The sequence below is a fragment of the Gymnoscopelus braueri genome (assembly GCF_963280865.1).
Source record: "Gymnoscopelus braueri genome assembly, chromosome: 24".
NCBI lineage: Eukaryota > Metazoa > Chordata > Actinopteri > Myctophiformes > Myctophidae > Gymnoscopelus > Gymnoscopelus braueri.
The window spans coordinates 21,452,209-21,473,002 of NC_137626.1; the positions used below are offsets into that span (position 1 = coordinate 21,452,209).

General features: G+C 40.6%; 1 protein-coding gene across 1 annotated transcript in view; it reads right to left on the reverse strand.

The window, feature by feature from the left end:
- Positions 1 to 20,093, reverse strand: part of LOC308080730 (uncharacterized protein) — a 35,144-nt gene extending 15,051 nt beyond the window's left edge. The window contains exon 1 of the mRNA XM_080422681.1: positions 19,972 to 20,093. The gene's annotated coding sequence lies outside the window, so the exon portion shown is untranslated. The remainder of the gene's footprint in view (positions 1 to 19,971) is intronic.
- Positions 20,094 to 20,794: the final 701 nt, after the last annotated feature.

Here is a 20,794-nt window from a genome sequence, read left to right on the forward strand (position 1 = left end):
GAAGGAGTTGAGGCATTACATTGTTTGTATATTTATCCACAGACAAATAGTTTTTATAGTATAGTTTGTTGATTACTTTTGATGCAGTAATGGTCTTTTTCTTGGTTCTTGGTTGACCCATGTATGATTCTTGATTACTATCTCTATGCATTACCTCGTGTTTACCTTGCTTACTGTAAGTCACTCTGGATTAAAAGCACCGCTAAATGCCTAAATTGTAAATTGGATGCACCGATTGTTAAATCCTGGGCCGATTCTGAAACCAAATTTGGTCCATGCCAATAATTTTTTTTTTGTTTTTTTGTGTTATTCATTGATTCCACCAAGTAAATCTTGAATTATAAAGATTTGTGAAAGAATGGATAAATATCGGCCAGCGGCATCGTTGAAAGTCATCTAATTCAACCAAGGCAACAATAAATCTGTGCATCTCTACCTACCACCAAACACCAATAAACTAGTATAGCCTGCTCTATAATATACTATTCAAATGCAGTACTTATATCTACCAGTACTAACCTAGTACCAGTACTAAAACACAAAAGGTTTTAATATGGAGATACGATTTTCTTGCCCGACAACAGCGATATATTGGTTGGTGTATCAATCCAGGCCGTAGGCAAGGACTGATGCAGCCGGGCACGAGGTTGGTTACCAAGGGCAACAACTAATGCCTGGGCAATAATTTTTCATATAAACATAATCCATTGTGAGTTTTAGAACTCATCATTGTACGAGGCCTGTCACAATTATTACATAATCACCTGATCACAATTAATTGAGATAATTGCAATTATTTTGCATAATCGTCATACATTTTATTATTTTATTTTGTATGTTTAAGTTATTTGCTATTTCACAGGGCAGCTGTGAAATCTTGGTTTATAAAGCCAGACACAAATTTGAATTTTTACACCACTATCAGTGGTGCCCAAGCTGGGATGGAACCTCTTGTATGTGCACAGACACATAAAAGTGAGAGACAGACAGACTTGTTTTGAAGTGGAGGAGGTTAGTGGTATGGTATGTGTACATGATGCGTACATTACAACTATTTAATCAGTTCAGACTCAGACCATACAGAATGCACAGCAGACGGTGAAACTAATTAATTCTTCTGTAGAGTTTTGTTTTGTTTTGGTAAAATAGCATGCGTCCCCTGCACACTATGTTAGTCAGTTTAATGCGTCTTTTTGGACTAAAATGTGTCTCTGACGTGCGATTGCGCAGCTAAAAACATCACCTTATGTATGGAAAAATGTCAGGATAGCTTGAAGCTGAATTACCTTTTACGATTTTTAAGAGATTTTTTTTTTTATTTGATACCTCTAAGAAGACAGAAGACATATTATGCACCTGCCAAGTCTCATCATTTGGTTCTAATATTATTTCAAGCCTTTTTTTGTGTACCTCGTTGTGCATGTCATGTCTGTAAAATCATATTGCTGTAAATGTCCTTTATTTATAAAGAGGGTGCCATTGAAAAAGAGACCATGGCCTCAATGATTTCCCTGAAATAAAGGTTTCAAACAATCAAACGATTTTTGGGTCTGAGCGGCCCATAAAGTAAATATAACTCATGTAATTGGCCCACTGGCTTGTCTCTCATCTGAAATGGCCCCAAAAAATCCAGCGGGCCTTACTATCTGAGATTCCCAGGCTGAATTAGGGTTGTGAGCTTGTGCATCTGTTATTTTCCCTGAATGTTCGCCACCCAGAATAGGGACGCTAATTAGGTTAATTGGTTCTACAAGGGTTTGGTTCTGATGCTAATCTCCTATTTCGAACAAAGCGAGTCGAGGTAATCCCGACGCGCACCACTAGTGACTAGACCCTATTAAGGTCTGTGAGGGGGAATGTACCATCCTGCTTGGTCCAGAGCTGCTGTCTTTTTAAACAAACAAAAGGCTTAGCTCGTAGCTGATAAAAGAGACAACTAGGAAACCACAAGGCAGTGGAAAACACTTCCGGAAAAACAGATAACGGTTTAGCTTTATTGAACGCCAATAGGCGGTTGTCTTGTCCACTCGATGTGTTGCGCTACATATAAGTCAATAATGCAGTTGGTGGGTGCAAAAGGCTTGTGATGCACACTGCAATGCTATTTCTATAAGTACTAATACCATAATATACTATTCTGAAGCTTAAAGGGATATTTCACTTTCAAACTTTTTGGGGTAATTTTAGCGTCTACTCAGTCTTTCGTGAGCACCCCAGACTGTATTGATATCAATTGTATCAACCCATTGTAACTCATTTAAAACACCCATCCTTGGTTCTAGAGACTAATATTGACCGTGTTTTTTCAATAACTTCTTTCATTTATTTTGTATTAAAAACAAATTGGAGGGAAAAATAAGTACATTAAATAGATGAAAAAAGGAATTGAAAAAACACGGCCCCTCACGTATTAAAAAAAGACAATATCTACCAGAACCAAGGACGGGTGTTTCTGATTAATCTATCATGGTTGAAATGGTGTCTGATAAATGAATATCAAATAGGCAAATCTAAATACTCAATCAAGCAACAAAAAAAAACATCCTTTAAATCAGTGGTATTCAACCCTTCATATCAAGGTCCATTATTTATTCGGCATTAGAGCCACAGATTGATCACCATTTGATGAGATTTAGCCTCTCAGACTAGACTTGCTGTATTGATGTTGGTACCAAACTTTGATCAAAATAACAATTCTTTAATTAAAGTAATACTAGGTAACTTTTTCAATAAAACTAAAGTTAAATTGTATATCTTTTGTGAGTGGCAAAAACACCCACTCCATGAATTTCACCCCCGAAAGCCTTTTATTTATAATTATAATTATTATTATTTATAATTTTATTAACGGTGTTCAATAGAACGGAGACTCTCCCGCGAAAATGACGTCATCTGGCCGGAAAAAGGAAGCGGAAATGCACCGGTTTCCTGTTTGGCCAGGAACTACCGCACCGGTTTCCTGTTTGGCCAGGAACTACCGCGCTAATAACAAAAAGGAAACTCACGCTGATTTTAAGAGATTGTATGATTTGAAGATAAAAAAACAACAGAAAAAGAAAACACAGCTCACGGTAACTAAAGCTAAAGAGAAACGATCCACAGATCGTGTAAAACAATTAAAAGAACGCTTTTTGAAACGCTTCCGTCTTCCGGTGAAAACAAATGGAACTGCATTGTATAACTTTAAGTAATGCAGATGTTTAACAATAATTTAACTCTTGAGAGCGTAAGGGTTAGGGTTTCATTTTACAATCAAGAGTTAAAGATCTATAAGGGTCCATTTGGTTAACAACTCTCCATCATTTACCAGGGGACCACCTGGAACCCCCTCAAGGACCACTGGTGGTCCCTGGACCACTGGTTGAGAACCACTGCTTTAAATCTAATAGACAAAACGGTCTCGATTAGTAGAATAACATAATTAAAAACATACTGAAAGCTGTCAAAATGGGAAGAACACAGGGATTTCTCTTTGAATATTCCATATTCCATAAAGCTGTAATTAAAAGGGATTGGGATTCTTTCGGTTGATCCTACTCTAAAATCCCCACAACAAACGTTGAAAGCAAACCACATGAACCCCTATTCTGGGCATGTCGTAAAAAGATCAACAATCATGTGAAAATAGGTGAATATTTGGTGAAAATATCTACAAGCTCACAACGCATTTCAATGAGACGGTTGGGAGGTTCCAGCTCAGCTGTTTTCATCAATGGGATTTGGGGTAGAGGGAAAAAACGAGGGGGCAAAGTAAAGGGACCTCTGAGGGACCTCTGAGGGACTCCGGTCAACGGAGTAGGGTTTAAGTGGACCTGAAGAAGCATCTGTGTCACATTTTCATTTGAGCTAAAAAGCATTATTTTACACTTTTGGCTATTCAAAAATAGCAGATATACAAGCTCATAGCACGGCACCGAGTGCCGCGCTACGAGCTTGTAGATCTGCTATTTTTGATATATTTTTTAAGCGAACATTTTCAACTCAAATCTTTGCTTCTGGGGGTCCATGGAACAAAATATTTTGATGGGGGTCCGCGGCCAAATACATATACTTTTGGGGGTCCTTGACGTGAAAAAGATTGAGCACCACTGATATAGAAACATAGGTTTTTCAGAATACTGTTGAGATTTAGGAGACATGTAGAATCGGCTTCAGGTCTCAATGGGTTAAGTCTGTCTGTCTCTTCGGTGTCTCTGTCTGTCTCTTCTTGTTTGTCTCTCTCTCTCCGTCATGCTCTCTTCGTCATATAAACGGCTACAGTCTGTAGGTCAGGGCTAAAGGACAAAATCACACACTGTCAGTGACACACACACGCACGCACGCACGCACGCACGCATGTGTGAGCACAGATGTAGAACAAATAGTTACAAGCAAGCAGCCCACACAAACACAATTCATACAGCTGTGTGACTGTGAAAATTGACATTGCTAGGAGGGTAAACTGGTGCACATGTCTTTGCTGATCACTATCACACACACAAAATATCACACACACGCACACACACATGTATCTGGTTGTAAATAGAGGGAGAGAGAGAGAAGAGGAGAAGAAGAGGAGAGGAGAGAATGACAGCAGAGTAAAGGAGGCTTGGTGAGGAGACGGAAAACAAAATAAAGGAACAAAGTAGAGGAGGAAAGGAGGCAGGAGAGATGGAGGGAGGGAGAGGAGAGGAAGAGAGAAGAAAAGTAGAGAGACAAGCGAGGACGAGAGGAGAGAGAGATGGAGGGAGAGGGCAAGCGAGAGAGACGTGTGAGACGTGCAAGACAGAGAGAGAGAGAGAGACATTTTGAGAGTGAGAGGGGTCAAGAGAGTGAAAGAAAGACATATGAGAGAGGCTGGAAAGGCAAGTTTGTTTATTCTGTACACTTCATACTCAAAGCCAAAGTGTTTTACAGCAAGGAGAGAGAGACGGGTTGAGAGAGAGAGAGAGAGAGAAGGAAAATGAGGTTATGAAAACTCACATAGAGAGAACAGAGAGACACTGTCTGAAAATTTACTCCATAACACACACACACACACACACAGAACAAACAAACACCCACGACGTATGAGCGCGCACACACACACACACACACACACACACACACACACACACACACACACACACACACACACACACGGTATTTATTTACAGCGTTAGACAGACAGTACTGTATAATCAAAGCAATGAGAGACAGCTTGTCAGGACTGAGGTCAGCTGGGGAGACTTAACACCACCCGTACCGTATTTTCCTACCGTAACATGGAGTCAGACCATCACCTTAATGTCACCCGATTAGTCTCACTGGCTATCACCGATAGCATTTCCGTCACTTGACCTTGACACTATGTTTATCGCGACGTGACACCGTTTGAATTGAATTAGCAAACAGGAAACGTAGCCTTAACTCAAAATGTACTTGAGTAAAAGTACAAAAGTATTGGCATAAAATGATTTTACTCGTTATGCAGAATGTCCCATTTCAAGTTTTCAAATGTATTCAAAATAGCATGTATTTGAAAATAGCAGATCTACAAGCTCACAATGCGTCGCATCGCGACGCATTGTGAGCTTGTAGATCGGCTATTTTCAAAAGTAACTAGTACAAGTTTTCAAATAAATGTAGTGGAGTAAAAGTACAATATTTGCCTCTGAGATGTAGTGGAGTAGAAGTAAAAGTACTGGAAATTGGAAATACTCAAGTAAAGTACAAATAAATCAAAAATGTATTTAAGTACAGTATTTAAGTAAATGTACTGTACTTAGTTACTTTCCACCACTGTGTGTGTGTGTGTGTGTGGTGTGTGTGTGTGTGTGTGTGTGTGTGTGTGTGTGTGTGTGTGTGTGTGTGTGTGTGTGTGTGTGTGTGTGTGTGTGTGTGTGTGTGTGTGTGTGTGTGTGTGTGTGTGTGTTTGAGAGAGAGAGAGAGAGAGAGAGAGAAGCGGGGCATTGACATTCGATGCAGTCAGTGAGTCAGGCTCCTAACCGTAACAGTGCATGTTGACTCTGTGCCTATGTGGTATTTCAAACTAACCGTCAGACACGCCACAACTAACTGAACACGTTTCACACGCTGTTCCACATCGCTCTTTAACCGTGCCTTAAGGTTTCCCCCCACACTATAAATACACCAAGTGTATATCTTGTCAAATGTGGGTCAAAATGTGGGGGGAGCAGATACTGGGATGTGCTCCCCCACATTTAACTCTAACAAGAAATACATTTGGTTTCAAAAAGAAACTTAAGGAAGCAATAATCAGAAAGGAAATTAGATTAGGTTATTATTTTTGGTATTTTCTGACCTGTTTTGTTTTGTTTTTAATTCTTATTTTGTTCTAAAGGTTTTTATTGTGCAGATTTTATCCTCTTTCATTAGAAACAAAATCATGCCCTGCTACAATGCTGCTGTACTACCAGGCTGCTGTACTAATGAAAAATAAGGTTATAATAATAATAATATAATAAAGACGTGTTTTTGCATCACGGGCGTCTTGACAGGTACCATACAATCTTACAATCATTCAGAGCGACTGCATGTCTGTCTGACCGAACCCGAGTCCAAACCAATATCGACACGCGTGATTCTACCGCAACGTATTTAAAATGGGACACCGTGAAGTCTGTGACGTACTGTATGCTGACGGCCAACAGCCGAGAGATAATGTAGCTAATACTGACCCATCTGTTATGAACGTTAATGTGTCGTGAAAATCGTTCCTTCAAGCATCCTTCGGTACCAAAGTCAGTGGCAGTCGTGTGTCAAAAAGTAAAAGGCGATCTCTTTTAACCCATTCAAACTGGGAACGCATCTGTGCCATTTTAGATTTTATACTTTGGCTATTCAAAAATAGCAGATCTACAAGCTCATAGCGCGTCACTTCGTGCCGCGCTATGAGCTTGTAGATCTGCTTCTTTTTTTTTTATCGTGAAAATTTGTGCAAATCTTTGAATATATATATATTTTTAAAGCGATTTTTTTTTACTTAAATCTTTGCTTCTAGGGGTCCATGGAACAAAACATTTTGAGATGGGGGTCCTCTGCCAAATACATATCTAAAAATCTTCTCTTTTCTAAATCCTAACTAAGTTGCTACACTGTCAGTGGTGCTCCAACGTTTTCATGTCAAGGACCTCTAGAATTATAAATATTTGGCCGCGGATCCCCATCTCAAAATATTTTGTTCCAGGGACCCCCAGAAGCAAATATTGGAGTTAAAAATGTATACATATTGATAGATTTGCACACATTTTCACGCATAAAAGAAATAGCAGATCTACAAGCTCATAGCGTGGCACTCGGTGTCGCACTATGAGCTTGTATATCTGCTATTTTTGAACAGCCAAAGAAATCTAAAATGACAAAGATGCTTTCCCGGTCTTAATGGGTTAAAAATACCACCTCCCCCCCCTGAATGAGAACGTCTCGCCCCTCCCATTTTTTCATCCTCTTGGCAGTCACTCGAAAAATATGAATAAAACCCCCCTTCTACCGCTTCTATTTTTACTCGTCCCCTCATCTGACCCTCTTGAGCAGTGGTTCCCCAAACGGCACACTGGTGGTGTGCCATGAGACAAGTCCAGGTGTGACAACCACACATTATTATTGAAATATATACAAACTATACAAAAAGTTGTGAATTTTTACTACTTTCTTTTAACCTGGTGTCCCTATACATAAATATGTATTTTATGTTATTTCATTTTATTTCATTTATATTTTTCATAAATGTAAAAAAAATATACAACCTCACAATGCATTACGTTATGAGCTTGTATATCTCCTATTTGTTAATAGCCAAGTGTAAGAGAAACATTGAGTGGTTCAAACCCAGTGGTTCTCAAAGTGGGGTCCGGGGGACTCCAGTGGTCCTTGAGGGGGGTTCTATTGTCCTCAGCTAAATGTGTTAATATAGCATCAAATTCATTTTAACCACATTAACCCTACATATATCGGCTATTTTCACAAACAAAATGTTGAAAGAATTTAAAAAATTTGAATATTTTTTAACAACACAAATCTTGTATGGGGGTCCCTGGCAAAAAATATTTTCAGATTGTAGACCATAGCCAAATACATATAAATGTGGATATCATGTCCTCAACATGAAAAAGGTTTGAGAACCACTGTTCTTAACCCATTCAATCCGGGAACGCAACTGTGTCATTTGGCTATTCAAAATAGCAGATATACAAGCTCATAGCACGGCACCGAGTGCCACGCTACAAGCTTGTAGATCTGCTTCTTTTTTTAAATATATATTTATTTAATTTTTTATGCGAAAATGTTTTACTCAAATCTTTGCTTCTGGGGATTCTACAAATGTCTTCTAAATCCTAACAGTTTTTTAAAAAAACGTATGTTGCTATAATATCAGTGGTTCTCAAACTTTTTTTCATGTGAAAGACCACCCAAAATGATATGTATTTGGCCGCCAAACCCCCCCATCTCAATTTTTTTCAGGGACCACCCTAAGAAGCAAATATTTGAGTTAAAGATGTTTGCTTGAAAAAGTGCATATATTCAAAGATTTTCAAGATTGTTTTTAATAATCAGATCTACAAGCTCGTAGCACTTGGTGCCTCGCTATGATATGAGCTTATATATCTGCTATTTTGAAATAGCCAAAATATAAAATTATGACCAAAACATAAGATGACACAGATTGCATGGGTTAACCTGTATGTACTCTTTGCTAGCGGCTGCTAGTCGTCATGTTTGTTGTAAAAACACAGCAGCTGAAGCTGGTTCCACAGTTGTTCTGTGTGGCTGTGGCTAGATGTCTCACATCGTCGGGCAGAAACCTTGTATCTCCATGATATAAAATGTTGTGTTTTTTGTTGTTTTTTGTAAATTAACCCATTAAGACCTGAGGCGATTCTTAAAGAAAAACAGTTTTTTGAAAAAAAAAATATTCTTTTTTTTTCATGATTTTTCAAAAATAGCAGATCTACAAGCTCGTAGCGCGGCACTCGGTGCCGCGCTATGAGCTTGTAGATCTGCTATTTTTGAATAGCCAAAGAAATCTAAAGTGACACAGATGCGTTCCAGGTCTTAACGCCCTACTTTGTCATAATCAGTGTCACACAAAAGTATCAAAAATAGCCAATCTATTAGCTCACAAAGTGCATCGCAAGGCGTCATCGCAAGCTTGTAGATCAGCTATTTTTGATACTTTTGGAAAAAAGTGAAAGTGGTTAACTTCCGTTTAAGGATGTCTGTGTTTTTTTTTATGGATATTGAACGAATGAAAAGTATTAACGAGAGCTTGTGACTAAATAATAACTACATTGGGTTCTTTTTTTCCCCCATTTCCTGAAAAATCACAGTTGTGGACATACAAGTTTTCCGCCCCGACAGCAATGGCATGTAAAATGTAAATGTGTGTAGTAGAGAGATTTTCCAGCAGGGTGTCTGGGTTGATCATTGACCTGCTCCATAGGGAAAAAGCTGGAAATGGAAAAAAGTTGTTTATGGCATGGGAAAAGGGGGGGGGGGGTGTCTGTATGACTGCATTTGTATAATGTGTACTGTATGTGCATTTTTATATGTCTATGTGATTCTGCAGGAGTTCATTTGTGCATGTGTGTGCACGTAGGCACCCACGGCGCTGTGGCTGCTAGCATAAATATTTACATGAAGAACAGTAGGATAGTGTCCAACACCCCCACACGTGTGCGCACGCACGCACGCACACACACACACACACGCACACAGCTAAGTGCCAGTGCACAGATAAGAGCCTAATCCCACTCAAACACTTCCAGTATTATCAATAGTAGAAACACCACGCCAGTGGGGGAGCGTTTACCAAGCTGGGCTGGTAGCAAATAGCGGATACACAAGCTCATAGCGCGCGGCATGTGCATTTGAATAAATATTATTTCAAGCGAACATGTGTAACTCAAATCTTTGCTTCTGGGGGGGAGGGGCGGGTCCATGGAACAAAATATTTTGAGATGGGGGGGTCCGCGGCCAAATACATATAATTTTGGGGCTCCTTGACTTGGAAAAAGTTGGAGCACCACTGATATTATAGCAACATACGTTTTTCAGAAAACTGATTTAGAAGACATTTGCAGATGCGTTCCGGGATTGAATGGGTTAAACAATAACAATGTTTTATTTTGTAAGGACTGACATTCTGTCTAAAACCTGAAAAATAATAAAACTAGAAAAAGTGCTCCTCGGAGCACAGGTCTCCGCCAGGTCAGGTAAGTTATTGTGGCCTCCTGGTGGCGCTATAATAGGCCAATGTGAAAAGGGTGGCATTTCTTCCTCGGCCTAGTGGGAATGTGCGTGCAAATTTTCACGGAAATCGCACGCCGCGTTCATGATTTCAGACATTTTGTTCAAAACGGACCAATCCTGCAAACTTTGGAAGTCAACCTTAGCCAATCAGGATGGAATATGAAATATCGGACAGATGCGTCTTGATCACATGACTATAGAGATACTGTGTACCGATTTGTGTGATGTTTGGATTAAATCTGAAGGATTAATATCCAAAAATGTATTTGACATAAGTCGGCCTCCTGGTGGCGCTGTAAAAAGCAGATGTGAAAAATGCAGTGCAGATGTTTTTCCTTGGCCTCTAGGGAGTAGGCGTGCAAAGTTTCACGCAGATCGGTGCAGTTATAGTTAAAAATGCAAATCGGCCTGTTATAGCGCCACCATGAGGCTGATGTGAAAAGTTTTAAGTGCCATTTCTTCCTCGGCCTAGTGGGAATGTGCGTGTGCAATTTTATGCAAATGGAAGCTGCGTTCACGATTTGAGGCAGTTTGTTGAAAACGGACCAATCCTGCAAACTTTGGATGGTAACCTTAGCCAATGAGGATGGAATATGGGAAATCGGACAGATCAGGGTTGATCACATGACTATAGAGATACTGTGTACCGATTTGCATGAGGTTTGGTTAAAAACTGTAGGAGTAATGGGAAAAAATGGGTTTTGCACAAATCGGCCTCCTGGTGGCGCTGTAACAGGCCCATGTGAAAAATTTGAGGCAGAGGTTCTGAATTGGCATCCAGGGAGTGTGTGTGCACAGTTTCGCAGCGACCGGGCCAACGGTGCCGGAGATTTGGACACAGACAGGACACACGGACGGACGGACACACGGACGGACGGACGGACAGGGGCGAAAACATACTCTCTCGCCATGCCTTTCGGCCTGGCGGAGACAACAAAGAGGAAGTAAAGCGAGCTTGTAGGACCAGCTACAGTATGTTCGGCAAAAAGAGAGGGCCAAATATTAGACCCCTGTGGGTATAATCATTCCTGTTGGGTGTCCAAAACACTTACTTTTCAGGAAATGGGGGAAAAAAGGAACCTGTGTTCCAGTGTAGTTATTATTTAGTCACAAGCTCTTGTGAAAAAAAAACCCACAGACTTTCACTTCACTTAAAAAATAAAAATGGCAAAAAAAAAGCTAAAATAGCATGTCACAATGTGACTCGTTGTAAGCTTGTAGATCGGCTATTTTTGCTACTTTTGTGTGACACTAGAGTATGACGAAGTAGGGCATTAATAATTACCAACCAAAAAATATATAAAGCGTTGAAATGTGGAGATACTGTACAAGGTTTCAGCAAAGATATAGGGATTTAAGTAGTTACTATGTAACTTTTTTTAAATGAATACATTATAATTTCGTCCAATCTGTATGGTAGAGTATGTTAATACAATGCAATTTATACAATTATTTTGTCTCCCAGCTCTTCTACTGAGACATTTAGATCGTGTCAAAGGTCATGTCTCACCTGGACACAGGATCTGACACGAATTTTGACCTGATGGTCGAGATTCAATTTATCCCCTGAGCAAGCAGTTCAATGGTAAAATGTCCAGCTCTTGCGCAGGAAACCGGGTTCAAATCCGAGGTAGAAGGGGAGAAATACATAGTGCTGATTTAACGGAACTCATGTCCAAAGCGTTGTTTCAAAAAGGTGTGCGCTGCATTGAAAAAAAACAAAAAAACAAAGACACTTGTCCCGGTGACTCTGCCAAATAAGTTCACAAACAAGTCACATGAGCGAAGAGGTCGTCCACCACCGTGCCCCCCCCGACTTTGAAATCCAGCTCGTGACGCATGCAGCTCATAGCCCCCTCCTCCGCCATCTTAATAAATAACCTTTAAAAATAGCCTTGTCACGCCACGTACGCGCTGACCTAAACTGCCTCTCCGCCATGTCATAAACGCATTCTTTGTAAGAACGCAAGCAAAGAGGCAGAGCAGTCAAACTAAGTCATAATATGGTCGCTGTCGCGTGGAAACCTTGCATGTCCAAAAAAACTGTCCTTTTTTTAAACATTTCAAAATAATGAAAATAGACGATCTACAAGCTCACAACACGTCGCATCGCGTAGGGTGTTAATTTACGAAAAAACTTTAAAAAGTTGAAATATGGAGATAAGAGGTTTCTGCCCCGAACAGCAACGATATTATGGCCCTGACCCCCGGAGACTATAGGGGCTTAAACAGGACGTGGATGGACTCCCGCGGGGCCCCGAATGGAACACACAAAAATCTCTCTAAAATAAACTCCAGAAACTCCAAATGTTGCTCCCCCATCTAACCATCGACTTCCTCCGTGTGATGTCATGGTGCCTGGCCTGCTCTCTATTGGTTCTATCCAACACCCGCCAGGCAGGGCCGGTTCTAGGGGGGTGCAGGGGTGGGCAGTGCCCACCCAAACTTGCATCCTGCCCACCCAATCAAAATTGGGGTAAAAATAAAATAAAAATTATTATTATTTATTTATTTATTTTTTTGCCAATTTTTTTTTTATCATAAAATATGTATGTAACATTTATTTATTTTGATTGGGTGGGCACCATAGACTGTAAGTGGGCACCGTGGGCAGCATTTTAGACCCACCTGAACACGCACCGCTTAGTGTCTCTCCGAAGCGGTGGCAACCAAGCCAGGCAGTCAGACAAAAGGCAACACCTGATATGATAGAAGATAGATTTTCTATGCATTTCGGGGGTTTTGCAGGGTTTGACCTCCCAAAAAAAAATCGGTCGCCCACCTGACATTTCTTCCTGCCCACCCTACTACAACTAGCTGTATCCGGGCCTGCCGCCAGGTGTGCATCAGCCAAAATCAGCAACATGGTGACTCCCGGACTCCGCATTAGCACAAAAGAGGATGTGTGTATAAGCTTGTCGTCAAGTGTTATTTGGATCACTGTCAGGCGCAAACCTTTTATGTCCAGAAAAACGCTACTTTTCAGGAAATGGAAATGGATCCAATGTCATTATTTAGTCACAAGCCCTTCTTAACACTTTTCTTTGGTTAAATATTTAGAAGACAATTCACAGACAGGCTTAACCACTGTCAATCTGGTGTCCCTATTTTGGGCATGTCATTATGAACGACAATTTTCTAAAAATGTCCGAGAATAGCAGATCCACAAGCCCACGTGTGGTTCTTTGAGGCCTTGTTAGCTTGTAGATAGGCTAGTTGTGGCACTTATGCACAACACTGTCAAACGACAAAGTATAAAATAGTGCATAAATGTATGAAAAAAAGATAAAATATGGAGATTTAAGGAGCGATTTGTTGGATAGCAGGAAAGATAAGCCGTATTAACATAAATTAACACAACAAACTCCACTTTGTTGACATGTGTGACGTGGACCCACTGCTAATATGCTTATCATGTCCTCCCTCATAATGTCGCATGCAATTGTTCACACACATTCCTAATACCATCCGAATTGGTCTTGCCGACAAGGTTATTGTTACCTTCAATACTGTTCTTCCCCCACAAGCTTTGTCACCGTACATGTGAAGCTATTCTCAGTCTAATCAGGCAAGGATATTCACAAATATTTGTGAATATTTACAAAGCCTAAAATTACCCACAAATCATCCTCTCGAGATAATGATCTTCAGTGACATCCCTCTGAAATGTCAAGAGGGATCACGACGCGTGTGTGTGTGTGTGTGTGTGTGTGTGTGTGTGTGTGTGTGTGTGTGTGTGTGTGTGTGTGTGTGTGTGTGTGTGTGTGTGTGTGTGTGCGTGCACGCGTGCACGTTTGTAGAGTGTCTGAGGAGCTCAAGGCGCTCTCTAAGCTCAAAGGAAGCAATATCACGATGAATGCAGCTGCCTCCAAGGACAAGAATAGAAAACTTTACTTTCTGTCTGCCTGCCTGTATAGTCAATCAGTCAGTCAGCCAGTCACTTGATCAGTGAGTCAGTCTTTCAGTCAAGTCCCTCTCATATGCGTCTGTGACTATGACCACTCACGCAGCAATTTTTTTTAAATTTCAGACGACCATATTTTTTTCCCCACGTATCCACCTCGCCCTCTTTCTTCTCCGTTATGCGTCGCCTGTCCTCGTGTGGTTTTCTCGCCGCCGGCGCCAACGTGTGCGTGTTCTAACGGTCGCACGGAAGTGCAAAGCGTTGTTTGTCCGTGTCACAAGAGAGAACACCTCCATCTCTCGCTCTTTTTCTCTCTCCTACTCATCTGTAAAAAAAAATTTGGTTTCCTTTTCTTCCTTTCTCTCTTTTTCTCTTTTCTTTCTCAATTCAATGGAGCTTTATTGAAATGAGAAAACATACGTTTACATTGCCAAAGCAAGTTTTCTTTCTCTCACTCACTCTCTTTCTTTCTTTCTGTCTCTCTGAATTTCATGCTGTTTTGTGTTATCAGTCTAAACAGTCGCTATTTAGCCAGCAGCAATGGCAATGTTTTGTATCAGCACTGGGGCATTTATAGCCAACTTCGTTGCATTGCTTCTGTGCCGTGTAAAGGAAAAAGCCGATCTACAAGCTTACAATGCGTCACATCACGACACGTTATGACCTTGGAGATTTGCTGTTTTTGGCACGCCACACCATCGTACGACGTAGAGTAAATTAAACATGCACACACACACACACACACACACACACACACACACTCACACGTGCACTTACAGTGGTTTCCAGTTCCACTTTTGGCTCGGCCACATTTTCGCGACCGTCAAGTGTGGCATGGAAGTGTGAAATCGTTGGCATTTTAAAAATCACAGAATGACTACTTGTAGTGAGGACGGCCACCGCAGAGGGCGTTCCCATGGTCTTAGCGGAGGAAACTGCACATCATCCACTCAAACAAACACCATCATCAAGTTCATTTTAGCAATTCATACAGAGGTTCTACAGCAGTGGTTCCTAAACCTTTTAGCTCAAGACCCAAAAAAGAAAGTTTGCCTGGGACCCAAACTGGTGAAAATAGCAGATCTACCAGCTCACAACACGGCACGAAGCGACGCGTGCTTCGCGCCGCGTTGTGAGCTTTTAAATTTTCACTACTCCTTAAACTTTTTTTTTTTTTTTTGAAATTATTAGATGAAATACTTTTGAAATTGGAATTGGTTTTTAATTGATGAAATGTTCAGAATCTTTTTTTAAATGTAGGAAACGAAAAAAATGATATTTACTCACAACCCATAAAAATTGGTCTGTGACCCAAACATGGGTCCCGACTCCCGCCCCACTGTTTGAGAAACAGTGTTCTACAGTACAGTATGTCAGCATCTATTTCAGTTTGTCCCTTTCACGCTGAAATCAAATCCTGCCGTGATATGATAATCGAGATGAAAGACTTACTGAAAGGACAAACCTTAAATGCATTTTTTCTCCCTTGCATCCACTGATGGTATTCAACATAGGGAAAGTTGCTATTATTCAACAAAAGCGTTTCGATCGCAACTTATTTAAAGGTAGGGTAAGTGATCTACTTTTGTTAAAATAAGTGTTAAATAGCTCTATATTCTGATAGTGCTCATTTCTATAGAGTGATTGTTCAGTAAAAGAGTCTCCCATGTCTCTCCAGCTCTTTATTAAACAGAAAATGCTTTTTCAGTGCTCTCTCCTGATTGGCTTAAATGTTGTCACCTACCTGAAAATGTATTTATATTCTGTTTACTAAAGAGCTGGAGAGACCCCTGTGACCGAACAAACGCTCTGTAGCAATGATTACTATCAGATTATAGTACTTTAACTTTTTAACAATTTTAACTTTTTTTTACAAAAGAACATCACTTACCCTACCTTTAATGCATCCCTTTATCCATAAAATGACATCAAAGCCTTGATTCAAATGCCATTTAAAATGGAGCATTGTCGGCAAATATAGCCTAGACAGGATATTGTTTTTTACATAAGGGGACCAGGAAATTGTTTATGTAATCATGCTTTCATAGTCATACTGTAGGTAAACCGGAGACCACAACAGAACATAATAGGAACCAAGATGTCCTTTGACAGTGGGAAATAGTTAAAATGTGAATTGGCCAATCTAAAGGGGAAACCACGACACGACACGACACGACACGACACGACACGACACGACACGACACTACTCACACACAAACACACACATGCACGAACGCGCGCACGTCGCACATCTTTGAATGTCTTCGTTCAATATTCTAAATAGAAATGTTATGTTTTTGACTGCTGGGTAAATCACAGCCACAGTGTTAACGAACTTGAGCTCAACACTGTTACACAGCTGCATGGAGAAAATAGAACGGTTGGCGCCGCACCCTCACTGTTAATTCAAAAGGATCACACCTCTGTCAATACATGTCATTGTCTATTCACAGCTCCGGCAATATTGTACATAAACATAATCCAAACTCCCCAGGGGTGTAGCACACATTTCTGGGCCCTGTACAAATCAGTCTCCATGGGCCGCCCTTTCATTCTCTATACATGACTAGAAAGCAGGTAAGCTTACTGTACTAGTATGCGTACAGATTGCACACATAGTCTGCCACATAGCCATTTTAATCCATTTTAGGATCCAAACTGCACAATGTTGCGGTTCAAAAAGTTAAATAGATAAATGTGCACAATTGTGAACGCTGAAAACAGCAACTACAACACTAGGACAATTTGACAAGAATATGAATAAAACTGAAGAGTACACACGAGACATTTTGAATCATTATCCTGCAGCTACAATGACAGAGGGCAACCTCTGTCAGTCTTTTCTCTTTTAGATCAGTAAAGAGCTAGCTATCGACTCTGTCACTCCGACTTTAATTCAAGTTGAATTACTAGTTTTGGCTAAAATACAGTCAATGGCTAGAAGTAGTTTGTGCAAAATCACAGATGTATTAGCTAAAACAAGCAGTCGCTTGACAATCAATTATTAGTTCATCACTGCACGGCCGACTTTCACTCCAGGCCATGGGATCTAGAATCTTGGGTCATGGGATCAAGACGTTTTTGTTTTGTTTCTTACATGTATTAGCTAAAACAAGCAGTCGCTTGACAATCAATTATTAACTAATCACTGCGCGGCCGACTTTCCCCCCAGGCCATGGGATCTAGAATCTTGGGTCATGGGATCGAGACGTTTTTGTTTTGTTTCTGCCCCTGAGGGCTTTTGCCTTTTGGCGTCAACATTGCTGCGCTTAGAACGATCGTGCAAAAATGCATAGAATCATCAAGCAGGCCTACTCATGACCGCAAGCAATCTTTCGTAAATGAACGCCCTACTTGATCATAATACATAAAAGCATCAAAAGTAGCAGATCTACAAGCTCGAAACGTTTTGAGCTTGTAGATCTGCTACTTTTGATGCTTTTTCATTTGAATCCTGAAAAGTAACAGTTTTGGACATATGAGGTTTCCACCCGACAGAGACGATATACTGGCTATATTCATTTATCTACATTTTCGCTGTACCATGATTTTCCGCTCTTTTCGATGAATTGAGTACAAAGGACCCCAACGGAAACAAGCCATAGTGCTTTCTTGGGTTTAAAATCCTCTTAACAGTCCTTGTATTGAACTGTACTTCCCAGTGCTTGTCTTTGCAATCTGTAAAGCAATCAATCAATCAATCAACCGACGAAACTACTACACCCCTGGATCTCCAAGTTAATGGCTTTATTTTTACATTTCACTCGTAAATCAATCTTTTCACCGCCAGGTACTATTTTTAGCCCAGACTTTTGAAACCAACCACTTGAACCCTATTTAGCATCCCTATTCTGGGGCTAACATTCGGCCAATATATTTAGCGTAAACGCGAAAACAGCAGGGGGGCTAGTAGAGCCCTCGGGAATCCGGTCAACTAAGTATAGAGTTTAACCGGGAACGTATCTGTGTGACCACTTTAAACATTGTCTATACTTTGGCTATTCAAAAATAGCAGATATACAAGCTCATAGCGTGAACTTGTTCACCAAGTTGACACTACAGTGAAAGAACTTCGACGCCTGCCTTTTACTGTATGTCTATAGACTGTGCACCAGATTTTTTTTGTTTCGACATCCTCAAGACTACTCTTCCTTTAGTTAATCTGCTATTCCAAAAAAATCTCAAACATTTGTGCATATATTTGAATATATATATATATATATCTTACAAAATATAAAAAATATTTTGAGGTGATGTCGGCGGTCAAATACATATAATTTTGGGGGTCCTTCACATGAAAGGGTTTGAGCACCACTGAGCACAACATACGTTTTCCAGAAACCTGTTAGGATTTAGAAGACATCTGTATGCGTTCCTGGATTGAATGGGTTCAAAACACAATAAGTAACTGCAAAATGATATTTAGTGTGTTGGATTACTAATCTCAAGTAAATTTCAAGTCTCTGAAAGTTGATTTTCCTACCGTACTGAAATTTAATGGAATTAAACAGCCTCCTAGAAAAATTACTAAACTACGGTATGGTTTGGAAAATGGACGTCAATAATGTCAACCATACCGTGAGTCATAGTCTATGACTCACACACTGTGACTAAATATGACAGACCAGCAGTATGGTCCTTTAACTCTGAAGACTGTAAACTGGTCCTATTTTACATTCTGTTAAGCTAACACTGAAGTGCAGTCAGCAGCAGTGAGCATTACCAGTCTACACGGCTGAACAGTAGGAATGATGTGAACGCAGATGTCCAACATTCCTCACATTAAGAACAAGTACAGTAGCAGCCTCTGCTGAAACAATAACTGCTAAGTGGCATGGAGGCATAGAGCCTGTATACTTGTATAACTCAATACCACCCTCCTACTGTATTGATAATCCAATAACCAATATAGGGTCACTGTCCATCCCTTTGAGATACCAAGCTGGGAGAATTTCTGATGTCTATAGGAAGTACATTATTGGAGAAGAAAAATGCATACAGCGCCGCATATATCTGGTTCACATGTTGTTACCTTACACCTAACTAAATAATGCTTTGTCTAACATGTGGCAACATTTACCAACAGAGACAAAGGAGACGTGAACCTTATTTAACCACTTAAAACCTGTACGTGGTTGACCCGAGTCTCTCTGGACTCTATACAAACGACTTTTCTGTGTTCACTCTACATTAAATATCTTTGCAGAAAATTGCTTCGATCTACAAGCTGACAATGCGTCGCAAGGCAACGCATCGTCAGCTTGTAGATCGAAGGTTTTTTCCCCACAAAGATAAGACAACTTATTATTGATGAACGGTTTAATATAACTGCATCGTCGGATGTCTGACTTCAGCTCCAAAGCGACGCCGTTGGTTCTTGTGTCTTATAAACAAAAAAGTTGCTCTATTACAACCGACGAGAACAGAATAGTGGATAGCTTATTAGAAAAAACGCAGCACTGCACCAGAGGCAAATAAGACAGTCAGCTAATCTAAAAGCAATTTCGATGGTCAACTCAAAGCGAGTACAACTTTCAAAAGATTATTCCTGCAGGCTAAATGTGTGTGTGGAGTATATTAAACATGCAATGTTTTCACCTGAGCTCAAACTTTGACTGTGCATTTGCATAATCTTTGAATAACAGTAATAACAGCCTAATAAATATGTCACACTAACCAAACACATTGACATTGCATGAGACAAAAACCACTGTGACAGTAAAAAAAAAAGCTAACTACAATTTTACATCAAGAAAAGGTCCATGGAACAACCAATATTTCTGATATTCTATTCTAAAAGTGCTTTGAAGAAGATAGAATTGCATGGAAGGTACAACCTGGTGAAAGAGAAGAACGCTTATCCATCCATGCCTGAGCCCAACTCTCCTGAAGCTATCGCTTCATCTATCTGCCGCTCCACACACTTAACTCTCAACTGCACGGCTCGCGTCTAGCGCTCATGTGTGAGTGAGAGAGAGTGTGAGTGCAAGAGTGCAAGGGAGAGGGGATGGGAGAGGGAGGGGCAGAGAGAGAGAGAGAGAGAGAGAGAGAGAGCGAGAGAGAGAGAGAGAGAGAGAGAGATTGAGAGAGAGGGGGAAAAGCATTTTGTGCGCATTCAGTGTATGACATAGTAAGTCTGGAAGGAGGGAGAGGCAAACAGAGGGAGAAATAGAGAGAGAGGAGAGAGAAGCGTCGAAGAGTGAGAAAAAGAGACAGAAAAGGAGAGAGAGGGAGGGGAGAGCGAGAGGCGAGTAACAGAATAACCGTTTGCATACTTCCTTGATGAGCCAAGTGCATGTTCTCTGATGAGTGTGTACACACACACACACACACACACACACACACACACACACACACACACACACACACACACACACACACACACACACACACACACACACACACACACACACACACACACACACACACACACACACACACACACACACACACACACACACACACTTATGCTACTAGTCGGGTTCATGTGTGAAACATCGGCTGCAAGGCAGGAAGAGGGAAACAGAGAGAGAGAGAGAGAGAGAGAGAGAGAGAGAGAGAGAGAGAGAGAGAGAGAGAGAGAGAGAGAGAGAGAGAGAGTCGTTAAAAGAAAGAAGAGAGACATGTTGTCAACCGCAAGGATGCTCGTCAAGAGAGTTT